The 9,560-nt window shown below is 52.6% G+C and overlaps 27 non-coding genes across 27 annotated transcripts; 17 read left to right on the top strand and 10 right to left on the bottom strand.

Moving 5' to 3' along the window:
* Window positions 1-487: 487 nt before the first annotated feature.
* On the top strand, window positions 488-560 carry Trnav-aac (transfer RNA valine (anticodon AAC)). The gene has a single exon. It is a non-coding gene; the product is annotated as a tRNA-Val (tRNA).
* A 194-nt stretch (window positions 561-754) lies between these two features.
* Window positions 755-826, bottom strand: Trnap-agg (transfer RNA proline (anticodon AGG)). Its single transcript has one exon. It is a non-coding gene; the product is annotated as a tRNA-Pro (tRNA).
* Window positions 827-1,228: 402 nt separating this feature from the next.
* On the top strand, window positions 1,229-1,301 carry Trnav-cac (transfer RNA valine (anticodon CAC)). Its single transcript has one exon. It is a non-coding gene; the product is annotated as a tRNA-Val (tRNA).
* Window positions 1,302-1,459: 158 nt separating this feature from the next.
* Trnav-aac (transfer RNA valine (anticodon AAC)) lies at window positions 1,460-1,532 on the top strand. Its single transcript has one exon. It is a non-coding gene; the product is annotated as a tRNA-Val (tRNA).
* Window positions 1,533-1,726: 194 nt separating this feature from the next.
* Window positions 1,727-1,798, bottom strand: Trnap-agg (transfer RNA proline (anticodon AGG)). The gene has a single exon. It is a non-coding gene; the product is annotated as a tRNA-Pro (tRNA).
* Window positions 1,799-2,200: 402 nt separating this feature from the next.
* Window positions 2,201-2,273, top strand: Trnav-cac (transfer RNA valine (anticodon CAC)). Its single transcript has one exon. It is a non-coding gene; the product is annotated as a tRNA-Val (tRNA).
* Window positions 2,274-2,431: 158 nt separating this feature from the next.
* Window positions 2,432-2,504, top strand: Trnav-aac (transfer RNA valine (anticodon AAC)). The gene has a single exon. It is a non-coding gene; the product is annotated as a tRNA-Val (tRNA).
* A 194-nt stretch (window positions 2,505-2,698) lies between these two features.
* Window positions 2,699-2,770, bottom strand: Trnap-agg (transfer RNA proline (anticodon AGG)). The gene has a single exon. It is a non-coding gene; the product is annotated as a tRNA-Pro (tRNA).
* Window positions 2,771-3,172: 402 nt separating this feature from the next.
* Window positions 3,173-3,245, top strand: Trnav-cac (transfer RNA valine (anticodon CAC)). Its single transcript has one exon. It is a non-coding gene; the product is annotated as a tRNA-Val (tRNA).
* Window positions 3,246-3,403: 158 nt separating this feature from the next.
* Trnav-aac (transfer RNA valine (anticodon AAC)) lies at window positions 3,404-3,476 on the top strand. The gene has a single exon. It is a non-coding gene; the product is annotated as a tRNA-Val (tRNA).
* A 194-nt stretch (window positions 3,477-3,670) lies between these two features.
* Window positions 3,671-3,742, bottom strand: Trnap-agg (transfer RNA proline (anticodon AGG)). Its single transcript has one exon. It is a non-coding gene; the product is annotated as a tRNA-Pro (tRNA).
* Window positions 3,743-4,145: 403 nt separating this feature from the next.
* Window positions 4,146-4,217, top strand: Trnav-cac (transfer RNA valine (anticodon CAC)). The gene has a single exon. It is a non-coding gene; the product is annotated as a tRNA-Val (tRNA).
* A 157-nt stretch (window positions 4,218-4,374) lies between these two features.
* On the top strand, window positions 4,375-4,447 carry Trnav-aac (transfer RNA valine (anticodon AAC)). The gene has a single exon. It is a non-coding gene; the product is annotated as a tRNA-Val (tRNA).
* A 194-nt stretch (window positions 4,448-4,641) lies between these two features.
* Trnap-agg (transfer RNA proline (anticodon AGG)) lies at window positions 4,642-4,713 on the bottom strand. The gene has a single exon. It is a non-coding gene; the product is annotated as a tRNA-Pro (tRNA).
* A 402-nt stretch (window positions 4,714-5,115) lies between these two features.
* Window positions 5,116-5,188, top strand: Trnav-cac (transfer RNA valine (anticodon CAC)). Its single transcript has one exon. It is a non-coding gene; the product is annotated as a tRNA-Val (tRNA).
* A 413-nt stretch (window positions 5,189-5,601) lies between these two features.
* Trnap-agg (transfer RNA proline (anticodon AGG)) lies at window positions 5,602-5,673 on the bottom strand. The gene has a single exon. It is a non-coding gene; the product is annotated as a tRNA-Pro (tRNA).
* Window positions 5,674-6,075: 402 nt separating this feature from the next.
* Window positions 6,076-6,148, top strand: Trnav-cac (transfer RNA valine (anticodon CAC)). Its single transcript has one exon. It is a non-coding gene; the product is annotated as a tRNA-Val (tRNA).
* A 158-nt stretch (window positions 6,149-6,306) lies between these two features.
* On the top strand, window positions 6,307-6,379 carry Trnav-aac (transfer RNA valine (anticodon AAC)). The gene has a single exon. It is a non-coding gene; the product is annotated as a tRNA-Val (tRNA).
* Window positions 6,380-6,573: 194 nt separating this feature from the next.
* On the bottom strand, window positions 6,574-6,645 carry Trnap-agg (transfer RNA proline (anticodon AGG)). Its single transcript has one exon. It is a non-coding gene; the product is annotated as a tRNA-Pro (tRNA).
* A 402-nt stretch (window positions 6,646-7,047) lies between these two features.
* Trnav-cac (transfer RNA valine (anticodon CAC)) lies at window positions 7,048-7,120 on the top strand. The gene has a single exon. It is a non-coding gene; the product is annotated as a tRNA-Val (tRNA).
* A 158-nt stretch (window positions 7,121-7,278) lies between these two features.
* On the top strand, window positions 7,279-7,351 carry Trnav-aac (transfer RNA valine (anticodon AAC)). The gene has a single exon. It is a non-coding gene; the product is annotated as a tRNA-Val (tRNA).
* Window positions 7,352-7,545: 194 nt separating this feature from the next.
* On the bottom strand, window positions 7,546-7,617 carry Trnap-agg (transfer RNA proline (anticodon AGG)). The gene has a single exon. It is a non-coding gene; the product is annotated as a tRNA-Pro (tRNA).
* A 402-nt stretch (window positions 7,618-8,019) lies between these two features.
* Trnav-cac (transfer RNA valine (anticodon CAC)) lies at window positions 8,020-8,092 on the top strand. The gene has a single exon. It is a non-coding gene; the product is annotated as a tRNA-Val (tRNA).
* A 158-nt stretch (window positions 8,093-8,250) lies between these two features.
* On the top strand, window positions 8,251-8,323 carry Trnav-aac (transfer RNA valine (anticodon AAC)). The gene has a single exon. It is a non-coding gene; the product is annotated as a tRNA-Val (tRNA).
* Window positions 8,324-8,517: 194 nt separating this feature from the next.
* Window positions 8,518-8,589, bottom strand: Trnap-agg (transfer RNA proline (anticodon AGG)). The gene has a single exon. It is a non-coding gene; the product is annotated as a tRNA-Pro (tRNA).
* Window positions 8,590-8,991: 402 nt separating this feature from the next.
* On the top strand, window positions 8,992-9,064 carry Trnav-cac (transfer RNA valine (anticodon CAC)). The gene has a single exon. It is a non-coding gene; the product is annotated as a tRNA-Val (tRNA).
* A 413-nt stretch (window positions 9,065-9,477) lies between these two features.
* Window positions 9,478-9,549, bottom strand: Trnap-agg (transfer RNA proline (anticodon AGG)). The gene has a single exon. It is a non-coding gene; the product is annotated as a tRNA-Pro (tRNA).
* Window positions 9,550-9,560: the final 11 nt, after the last annotated feature.

Below are 9,560 nucleotides of genomic sequence, written 5' to 3'. Positions count from 1 at the left end.
GCCCCTGGGCTCGCACTGCCTGCTGCTGAGAAAGTGATTGCTTTTGCTGATATGACTTGCAATAACGACTGCGCGAAACGCCGCTATCTCGTTAGGAGTGCTACGGCAGACACCCTCTCGAGAACCCCGAAGACATCTTGAGCCCTCGGCTGCGATGGGTTCCAGGCTGACAAAAGAACTGTCGTGTGTGCATTCGTGGACGAGAGAAAGGCTGAGGCAAGTTCGAGTGAACAAGGATGGACTCCTCGGCTCCGTCGTTTCCATAGTGTAGCGGTTATCACGTCTGCTTCACACGCAGAAGGTCCCCGGTTCTATCCCGTGCGGGAACAGTATTTTCCTGCCTATGTCGTATTGTACTCCAGTGAGCCTCGTCGTGTGTGCATCTGCTGCATGTCCCTTCGTTTTGCAAGTACCACATTTATTGAATTTTTTAGTTACGATGGCAACATCACTACAAGTTGTCTGTGAAGTAATGTGCACTCAAGCAGTTTTCGTGGTGTAGCGGTTATCACGTCTGCCTAACACACAGAAGGTCCCCGGTTCGATACCGGGCGGAAACACCTTTTCATCACTTTAAGCAAGACTTACTAACATGCATCTGCTACCATCTGTACCCGAAACCTTCGTAATTGCCTTCATGCGTCGGACCAGAGTGTCAATTGCTCACATCAAATAAGAAATTCATTTGATATTGCCGGCGAGCTTTTTGCGCTGACTCAGCCACTGACGTGCGATCAGTTTGCACAAAACGCTAGGGCTCGTCCGGGATTTGAACCCGGGACCTCCTGCAGCCTAAGCAGGAATCATACCCCTAGACCAACGAGCCCTGTGGCACGTCGAATGCCAGTTATTGCAGTCCCTCGATGTCTTCCAGGGTGCTCTGGAAGTCTCGTTTAGGCTGGCGGGATGGGGGCGGCGCGAATTCCAGCGGTCGGCGGCCTTCCTGGGCTATTGGTACCTTCATGTAGAGCTGCCCCTGGGCTCGCACTGCCTGCTGCTGAGAAAGTGATTGCTTTTGCTGATATGACTTGCAATAACGACTGCGCGAAACGCCGCTATCTCGTTAGGGGTGCTACGGCAGACACCCTCTCGAGAACCCCGAAGACATCTTGAGCCCTCGGCTGCGATGGGTTCCAGGCTGACAAAAGAACTGTCGTGTGTGCATTTGCGGACGAGAGAAAGGCTGAGGCAAGTTCGAGTGAACAAGGATGGACTCCTCGGCTCCGTCGTTTCCGTAGTGTAGCGGTTATCACGTCTGCTTCACACGCAGAAGGTCCCCGGTTCGATCCCGGGCGGGAACAGTATTTTCCTGCCTATGTCGTATTGTACTCCAGTGAGCCTCGTCGTGTGTGCATCTGCTGCATGTCCCTTCGTTTTGCAAGTACCACATTTATTGAATTTTTTAGTTACGATGGCAACATCACTACAAGTTGTCTGTGAAGTAAGGTGCACTCAAGCAGTTTCCGTGGTGTAGCGGTTATCACGTCTGCCTAACACGCAGAAGGTCCCCGGTTCGATCCCGGGCGGAAACACTTTTTCATCACTTTAAGCAAGACTTACTAACATGCATCTGCTACCATCTGTACCCGAAACCTTCGTAATTGCCTTCATGCGTCGGACCAGAGTGTCAATTGCTCACATCAAATAAGAAATTCATTTGACATTGGCGGCGAGCTTTTTGCGCTGACTCAGCCACTGACGTGCGATCAGTTTGCACAAAACGCTAGGGCTCGTCCGGGATTTGAACCCGGGACCTCCTGCACCCTAAGCAGGAATCATACCCCTAGACCAACGAGCCCTGTGGCACGTCGAATGCCAGTTATTGCAGTCCCTCGATGTCTTCCAGGGTGCTCTGGAAGTCTCGTTTAGGCTGGCGGGATGGGGGCGGCGCGAATTCCAGCGGTCGGCGGCCTTCCTGGGCTATTGGTACCTTCATGTAGAGCTGCCCCTGGGCTCGCACTGCCTGCTGCTGAGAAAGTGATTGCTTTTGCTGATATGACTTGCAATAACGACTGCGCGAAACGCCGCTATCTCGTTAGGGGTGCTACGGCAGACACCCTCTCGAGAACCCCGAAGACATCTTGAGCCCTCGGCTGCGATGGGTTCCAGGCTGACAAAAGAACTGTCGTGTGTGCATTTGCGGACGAGAGAAAGGCTGAGGCAAGTTCGAGTGAACAAGGATGGACTCCTCGGCTCCGTCGTTTCCGTAGTGTAGCGGTTATCACGTCTGCTTCACACGCAGAAGGTCCCCGGTTCGATCCCGGGCGGGAACAGTATTTTCCTGCCTATGTCGTATTGTACTCCAGTGAGCCTCGTCGTGTGTGCATCTGCTGCATGTCCCTTCGTTTTGCAAGTACCACATTTATTGAATTTTTTAGTTACGATGGCAACATCACTACAAGTTGTCTGTGAAGTAAGGTGCACTCAAGCAGTTTCCGTGGTGTAGCGGTTATCACGTCTGCCTAACACGCAGAAGGTCCCCGGTTCGATCCCGGGCGGAAACACTTTTTCATCACTTTAAGCAAGACTTACTAACATGCATCTGCTACCATCTGTACCCGAAACCTTCGTAATTGCCTTCATGCGTCGGACCAGAGTGTCAATTGCTCACATCAAATAAGAAATTCATTTGACATTGGCGGCGAGCTTTTTGCGCTGACTCAGCCACTGACGTGCGATCAGTTTGCACAAAACGCTAGGGCTCGTCCGGGATTTGAACCCGGGACCTCCTGCACCCTAAGCAGGAATCATACCCCTAGACCAACGAGCCCTGTGGCACGTCGAATGCCAGTTATTGCAGTCCCTCGATGTCTTCCAGGGTGCTCTGGAAGTCTCGTTTAGGCTGGCGGGATGGGGGCGGCGCGAATTCCAGCGGTCGGCGGCCTTCCTGTGCTATTGGTACCTTCATGTAGAGCTGCCCCTGGGCTCGCACTGCCTGCTGCTGAGAAAGTGATTGCTTTTGCTGATATGACTTGCAATAACGACTGCGCGAAACGCCGCTATCTCGTTAGGGGTGCTACGGCAGACACCCTCTCGAGAACCCCGAAGACATCTTGAGCCCTCGGCTGCGATGGGTTCCAGGCTGACAAAAGAACTGTCGTGTGTGCATTCGCGGACGAGAGAAAGGCTGAGGCAAGTTCGAGTGAACAAGGATGGACTCCTCGGCTCCGTCGTTTCCGTAGTGTAGCGGTTATCACGTCTGCTTCACACGCAGAAGGTCCCCGGTTCGATCCCGGGCGGGAACAGTATTTTCCTGCCTATGTCGTATTGTACTCCAGTGAGCCTCGTCGTGTGTGCATCTGCTGCATGTCCCTTCGTTTTGCAAGTACCACATTTATTGAATTTTTTAGTTATGATGGCAACATCACTACAAGTTGTCTGTGAAGTAAGGTGCACTCAAGCAGTTTTCGTGGTGTAGCGGTTATCACGTCTGCCTAACACGCAGAAGGTCCCCGGGTCGATCCCGGGCGGAAACACCTTTTCATCACTTTAAGCAAGACTTACTAACATGCATCTGCTACCATCTGTACCCGAAACCTTCGTAATTGCCTTCATGCGTCGGATCAGACTGTCAATTGCTCACATCAAATAAGAAATTCATTTGATATTGGCGGCGAGCTTTTTGCGCTGACTGAGCCACTGACGTGCGATCAGTTTGCACAAAACGCTAGGGCTCGTCCGGGATTTGAACCCGGGACCTCCTGCAGCCTAAGCAGGAATCATACCCCTAGACCAACGAGCCCTGTGGCACGTCGAATGCCAGTTATTCCAGTCCCTCGATGTCTTCCAGGGTGCTCTGGAAGTCTCGTTTAGGCTGGCGGGATGGGGGCGGCGCGAATTCCAGCGGTCGGCGGCCTTCCTGGGCTATTGTTACCTTCATGTAGAGCTGCCCCTGGGCTCGCACTGCCTGCTGCTGAGAAAGTGATTGCTTTTGCTGATATGACTTGCAATAACGACTGCGCGAAACGCCGCTATCTCGTTAGGGGTGCTACGGCAGACACCCTCTCGAGAACCCCGAAGACATCTTGAGCCCTCGGCTGCGATGGGTTCCAGGCTGACAAAAGAACTGTCGTGTGTGCATTCGCGGACGAGAGAAAGGCTGAGGCAAGTTCGAGTGAACAAGGATGGACTCCTCGGCTCCGTCGTTTCCGTAGTGTAGCGGTTATCACATCTGCTTCACACGCAGAAAGTCCCCGGTTCGATCCCGGGCGGAACAGTATTTTCCTTCCTATGTCGTATTGTACTCCAGTGAGCCTCGTCGTGTGTGCATCTGCTGCATGTCCCTTCGTTTTGCAAGTACCACATTTATTGAATTTTTTAGTTACGATGGCAACATCACTACAAGTTGTCTGTGAAGTAATGTGCACTCAAGCGGTTTCCGTGGTGTAGCGGTTATCACGTCTGCCTAACACGCAGAAGGTCCCCGGTTCGATCCCGGGCGGAAACACCTTTTCATCACTTTAAGCAAGACTTACTAACATGCATCTGCTACCATCTGTACCCGAAACATTCGTAATTGCCTTCATGCGTCGGATCAGACTGTCAATTGCTCACATCAAATAAGAAATTCATTTGATATTGGAGGCGCGCTTTTTGCGCTGACTGAGCCACTGACGTGCGATCAGTTTGCACAAAACGCTAGGGCTCGTCCGGGATTTGAACCCGGGACCTCCTGCACCCTAAGCAGGAATCATACCCCTAGACCAACGAGCCCTGTGGCACGTCGAATGCCAGTTATTCCAGTCCCTCGATGTTTTCCAGGGTGCTCTGGAAGTCTCGTTTAGGCTGGCGGGATGGGGGCGGCGCGAATTCCCGCGGTCGGCGGCCTTCCTGGGCTATTGGTACCATCATGTAGAGCTGCCCCTGGGCTCGCACTGCCTGCTGCTGAGAAAGTGATTGCTTTTGCTGATATGACTTGCAATAACGACTGCGCGAAACGCCGCTATCTCGTTAGGGGTGCTACGGCAGACACCCTCTCGAGAACCCCGAAGACTTCTTGAGCCCTCGGCTGCGATGGGTTCCAGGCTGACAAAAGAACTGTCGTGTGTGCATTCGCGGACGAGAGAAAGGCTGAGGCAATTTCGAGTGAACAAGGATGGACTCCTCGGCTCCGTCGTTTCCGTAGTGTAGCGGTTATCACGTCTGCTTCACACGCAGCAGGTCCCCGGTTCGATCCCGGGCGGGAACAGTATTTTCCTGCCTATGTCGTATTGTACTCCAGTGAGCCTCGTCGTGTGTGCATCTGCTGCATGTCTCTTCGTTTTGCAAGTACCACATTTATTGAATTTTTTAGTTACGATGGCAACATCACTACAAGTTGTCTGTGAAGTAAGGTGCAATCAAGCAGTTTCCGTGGTGTAGCGGTTATCACGTCTGCCTAACACGCAGAAGGTTCCCGGGCGGAAACACTTTTTCATCACTTTAAGCAAGACTTACTAACATGCGTCTGCTACCATCTGTACCCGAAACCTTCGTAATTGCCTTCATGCGTCGGACCAGAGTGTCAATTGCTCACATCAAATAAGAAATTCATTTGACATTGGCGGCGAGCTTTTTGCGCTGACTCAGCCACTGACGTGCGATCAGTTTGCACAAATGCTAGGGCTCGTCCGGGATTTAAACCCGGGACCTCCTGCACCCTAAGCAGGAATCATACCCATAGACCAACGAGCCCTGTGGCACGTAGAATGCCAGTTATTCCAGTCCCTCGATGTCTTCCAGGGTGCTCTGGAAGTCTCGTTTAGGCTGGCGGGATGGGGGCGGCGCGAATTCCCGCGGTCGGCGGCCTTCCTGGGCTATTGGTACCTTCATGTAGAGCTGCCCCTGGGCTCGCACTGCCTGCTGCTGAGAAAGTGATTGCTTTTGCTGATATGACTTGCAATAACGACTGCGCGAAACGCCGCTATCTCGTTAGGGGTGCTACGGCAGACACCCTCTCGAGAACCCCGAAGACATCTTGAGCCCTCGGCTGCGATGGGTTCCAGGCTGACAAAAGAACTGTCGTGTGTGCATTCGCGGACGAGAGAAAGGCTGAGGCAAGTTCGAGTGAACAAGGATGGACTCCTCGGCTCCGTCGTTTCCGTAGTGTAGCGGTTATCACGTCTGCTTCACACGCAGAAGGTCCCCGGTTCGATCCCGGGCGGGAACAGTATTTTCCTGCCTATGTCGTATTGTACTCCAGTGAGCCTCGTCGTGTGTGCATCTGCTGCATGTCCCTTCGTTTTGCAAGTACCACATTTATTGAATTTTTTAGTTACGATGGCAACATCACTACAAGTTGTCTGTGAAGTAAGGTGCACTGAAGCAGTTTCCGTGGTGTAGCGGTTATCACGTCTGCCTAACACGCAGAAGGTCCCCGGTTCGATCCCGGGCGGAAACACTTTTTCATCACTTTAAGCAAGACTTACTAACATGCATCTGCTACCATCTGTACCCGAAACCTTCGTAATTGCCTTCATGCGTCGGACCAGAGTGTCAATTGCTCACATCAAATAAGAAATTCATTTGACATTGGCGGCGAGCTTTTTGCGCTGACTCAGCCACTGACGTGCGATCAGTTTGCACAAAACGCTAGGGCTCGTCCGGGATTTGAACCCGGGACCTCCTGCACCCTAAGCAGGAATCATACCCCTAGACCAACGAGCCCTGTGGCACGTCGAATGCCAGTTATTGCAGTCCCTCGATGTCTTCCAGGGTGCTCTGGAAGTCTCGTTTAGGCTGGCGGGATGGGGGCGGCGCGAATTCCAGCGGTCGGCGGCCTTCCTGGGCTATTGGTACCTTCATGTAGAGCTGCCCCTGGGCTCGCACTGCCTGCTGCTGAGAAAGTGATTGCTTTTGCTGATATGACTTGCAATAACGACTGCGCGAAACGCCGCTATCTCGTTAGGGGTGCTACGGCAGACACCCTCTCGAGAACCCCGAAGACATCTTGAGCCCTCGGCTGCGATGGGTTCCAGGCTGACAAAAGAACTGTCGTGTGTGCATTCGCGGACGAGAGAAAGGCTGAGGCAAGTTCGAGTGAACAAGGATGGACTCCTCGGCTCCGTCGTTTCCGTAGTGTAGCGGTTATCACGTCTGCTTCACACGCAGAAGGTCCCCGGTTCGATCCCGGGCGGGAACAGTATTTTCCTGCCTATGTCGTATTGTACTCCAGTGAGCCTCGTCGTGTGTGCATCTGCTGCATGTCCCTTCGTTTTGCAAGTACCACATTTATTGAATTTTTTAGTTACGATGGCAACATCACTACAAGTTGTCTGTGAAGTAAGGTGCACTCAAGCAGTTTTCGTGGTGTAGCGGTTATCACGTCTGCCTAACACGCAGAAGGTCCCCGGTTCGATCCCGGGCGGAAACACCTTTTCATCACTTTAAGCAAGACTTACTAACATGCATCTGCTACCATCTGTACCCGAAACCTTCGTAATTGCCTTCATGCGTCGGATCAGACTGTCAATTGCTCACATCAAATAAGAAATTCATTTGATATTGGCGGCGAGCTTTTTGCGCTGACTGAGCCACTGACGTGCGATCAGTTTGCACAAAACGCTAGGGCTCGTCCGGGATTTGAACCCGGGACCTCCTGCAGCCTAAGCAGGAATCATACCCCTAGACCAACGAGCCCTGTGGCACGTCGAATGCCAGTTATTCCAGTCCCTCGATGTCTTCCAGGGTGCTCTGGAAGTCTCGTTTAGGCTGGCGGGATGGGGGCGGCGCGAATTCCAGCGGTCGGCGGCCTTCCTGGGCTATTGGTACCTTCATGTAGATCTGCCCCTGGGCTCGCACTGCCTGCTGCTGAGAAAGTGATTGCTTTTGCTGATATGACTTGCAATAACGACTGCGCGAAACGCCGCTATCTCGTTAGGGGTGCTACGGCAGACACCCTCTCGAGAACCCCGAAGACATCTTGAGCCCTCGGCTGCGATGGGTTCCAGGCTGACAAAAGAACTGTCGTGTGTGCATTCGCGGACGAGAGAAAGGCTGAGGCAAGTTCGAGTGAACAAGGATGGACTCCTCGGCTCCGTCGTTTCCGTAGTGTAGCGGTTATCACATCTGCTTCACACGCAGAAAGTCCCCGGTTCGATCCCGGGCGGGAACAGTATTTTCCTGCCTATGTCGTATTGTACTCCAGTGAGCCTCGTCGTGTGTGCATCTGCTGCATGTCCCTTCGTTTTGCAAGTACCACATTTATTGAATTTTTTAGTTACGATGGCAACATCACTACAAGTTGTCTGTGAAGTAATGTGCACTCAAGCGGTTTCCGTGGTGTAGCGGTTATCACGTCTGCCTAACACGCAGAAGGTCCCCGGTTCGATCCCGGGCGGAAACACCTTTTCATCACTTTAAGCAAGACTTACTAACATGCATCTGCTACCATCTGTACCCGAAACATTCGTAATTGCCTTCATGCGTCGGATCAGACAGTCAATTGCTCACATCAAATAAGAAATTCATTTGATATTGGAGGCGAGCTTTTTGCGCTGACTGAGCCACTGACGTGCGATCAGTTTGCACAAAACGCTAGGGCTCGTCCGGGATTTGAACCCGGGACCTCCTGCACCCTAAGCAGGAATCATACCCCTAGACCAACGAGCCCTGTGGCACGTCGAATGCCAGTTATTCCAGTCCCTCGATGTTTTCCAGGGTGCTCTGGAAGTCTCGTTTAGGCTGGCGGGATGGGGGCGGCGCGAATTCCCGCGGTCGGCGGCCTTCCTGGGCTATTGGTACCATCATGTAGAGCTGCCCCTGGGCTCGCACTGCCTGCTGCTGAGAAAGTGATTGCTTTTGCTGATATGACTTGCAATAACGACTGCGCGAAACGCCGCTATCTCGTTAGGGGTGCTACGGCAGACACCCTCTCGAGAACCCCGAAGACTTCTTGAGCCCTCGGCTGCGATGGGTTCCAGGCTGACAAAAGAACTGTCGTGTGTGCATTCGCGGACGAGAGAAAGGCTGAGGCAATTTCGAGTGAACAAGGATGGACTCCTCGGCTCCGTCGTTTCCGTAGTGTAGCGGTTATCACGTCTGCTTCACACGCAGCAGGTCCCCGGTTCGATCCCGGGCGGGAACAGTATTTTCCTGCCTATGTCGTATTGTACTCCAGTGAGCCTCGTCGTGTGTGCATCTGCTGCATGTCCCTTCGTTTTGCAAGTACCACATTTATTGAATTTTTTAGTTACGATGGCAACATCACTACAAGTTGTCTGTGAAGTAAGGTGCAATCAAGCAGTTTCCGTGGTGTAGCGGTTATCACGTCTGCCTAACACGCAGAAGGTTCCCGGGCGGAAACACTTTTTCATCACTTTAAGCAAGACTTACTAACATGCGTCTGCTACCATCTGTACCCGAAACCTTCGTAATTGCCTTCATGCGTCGGACCAGAGTGTCAATTGCTCACATCAAATAAGAAATTCATTTGACATTGGCGGCGAGCTTTTTGCGCTGACTCAGCCACTGACGTGCGATCAGTTTGCACAAATGCTAGGGCTCGTCCGGGATTTGAACCCGGGACCTCCTGCACCCTAAGCAGGAATCATACCCATAGACCAACGAGCCCTGTGGCACGT

This window comes from Schistocerca cancellata, chromosome 2, assembly GCF_023864275.1.
Source record: "Schistocerca cancellata isolate TAMUIC-IGC-003103 chromosome 2, iqSchCanc2.1, whole genome shotgun sequence".
In the NCBI taxonomy this organism is placed as follows: Eukaryota; Metazoa; Arthropoda; class Insecta; order Orthoptera; family Acrididae; genus Schistocerca; species Schistocerca cancellata.
This window is presented reverse-complemented; position numbering and strand designations above follow the sequence as displayed.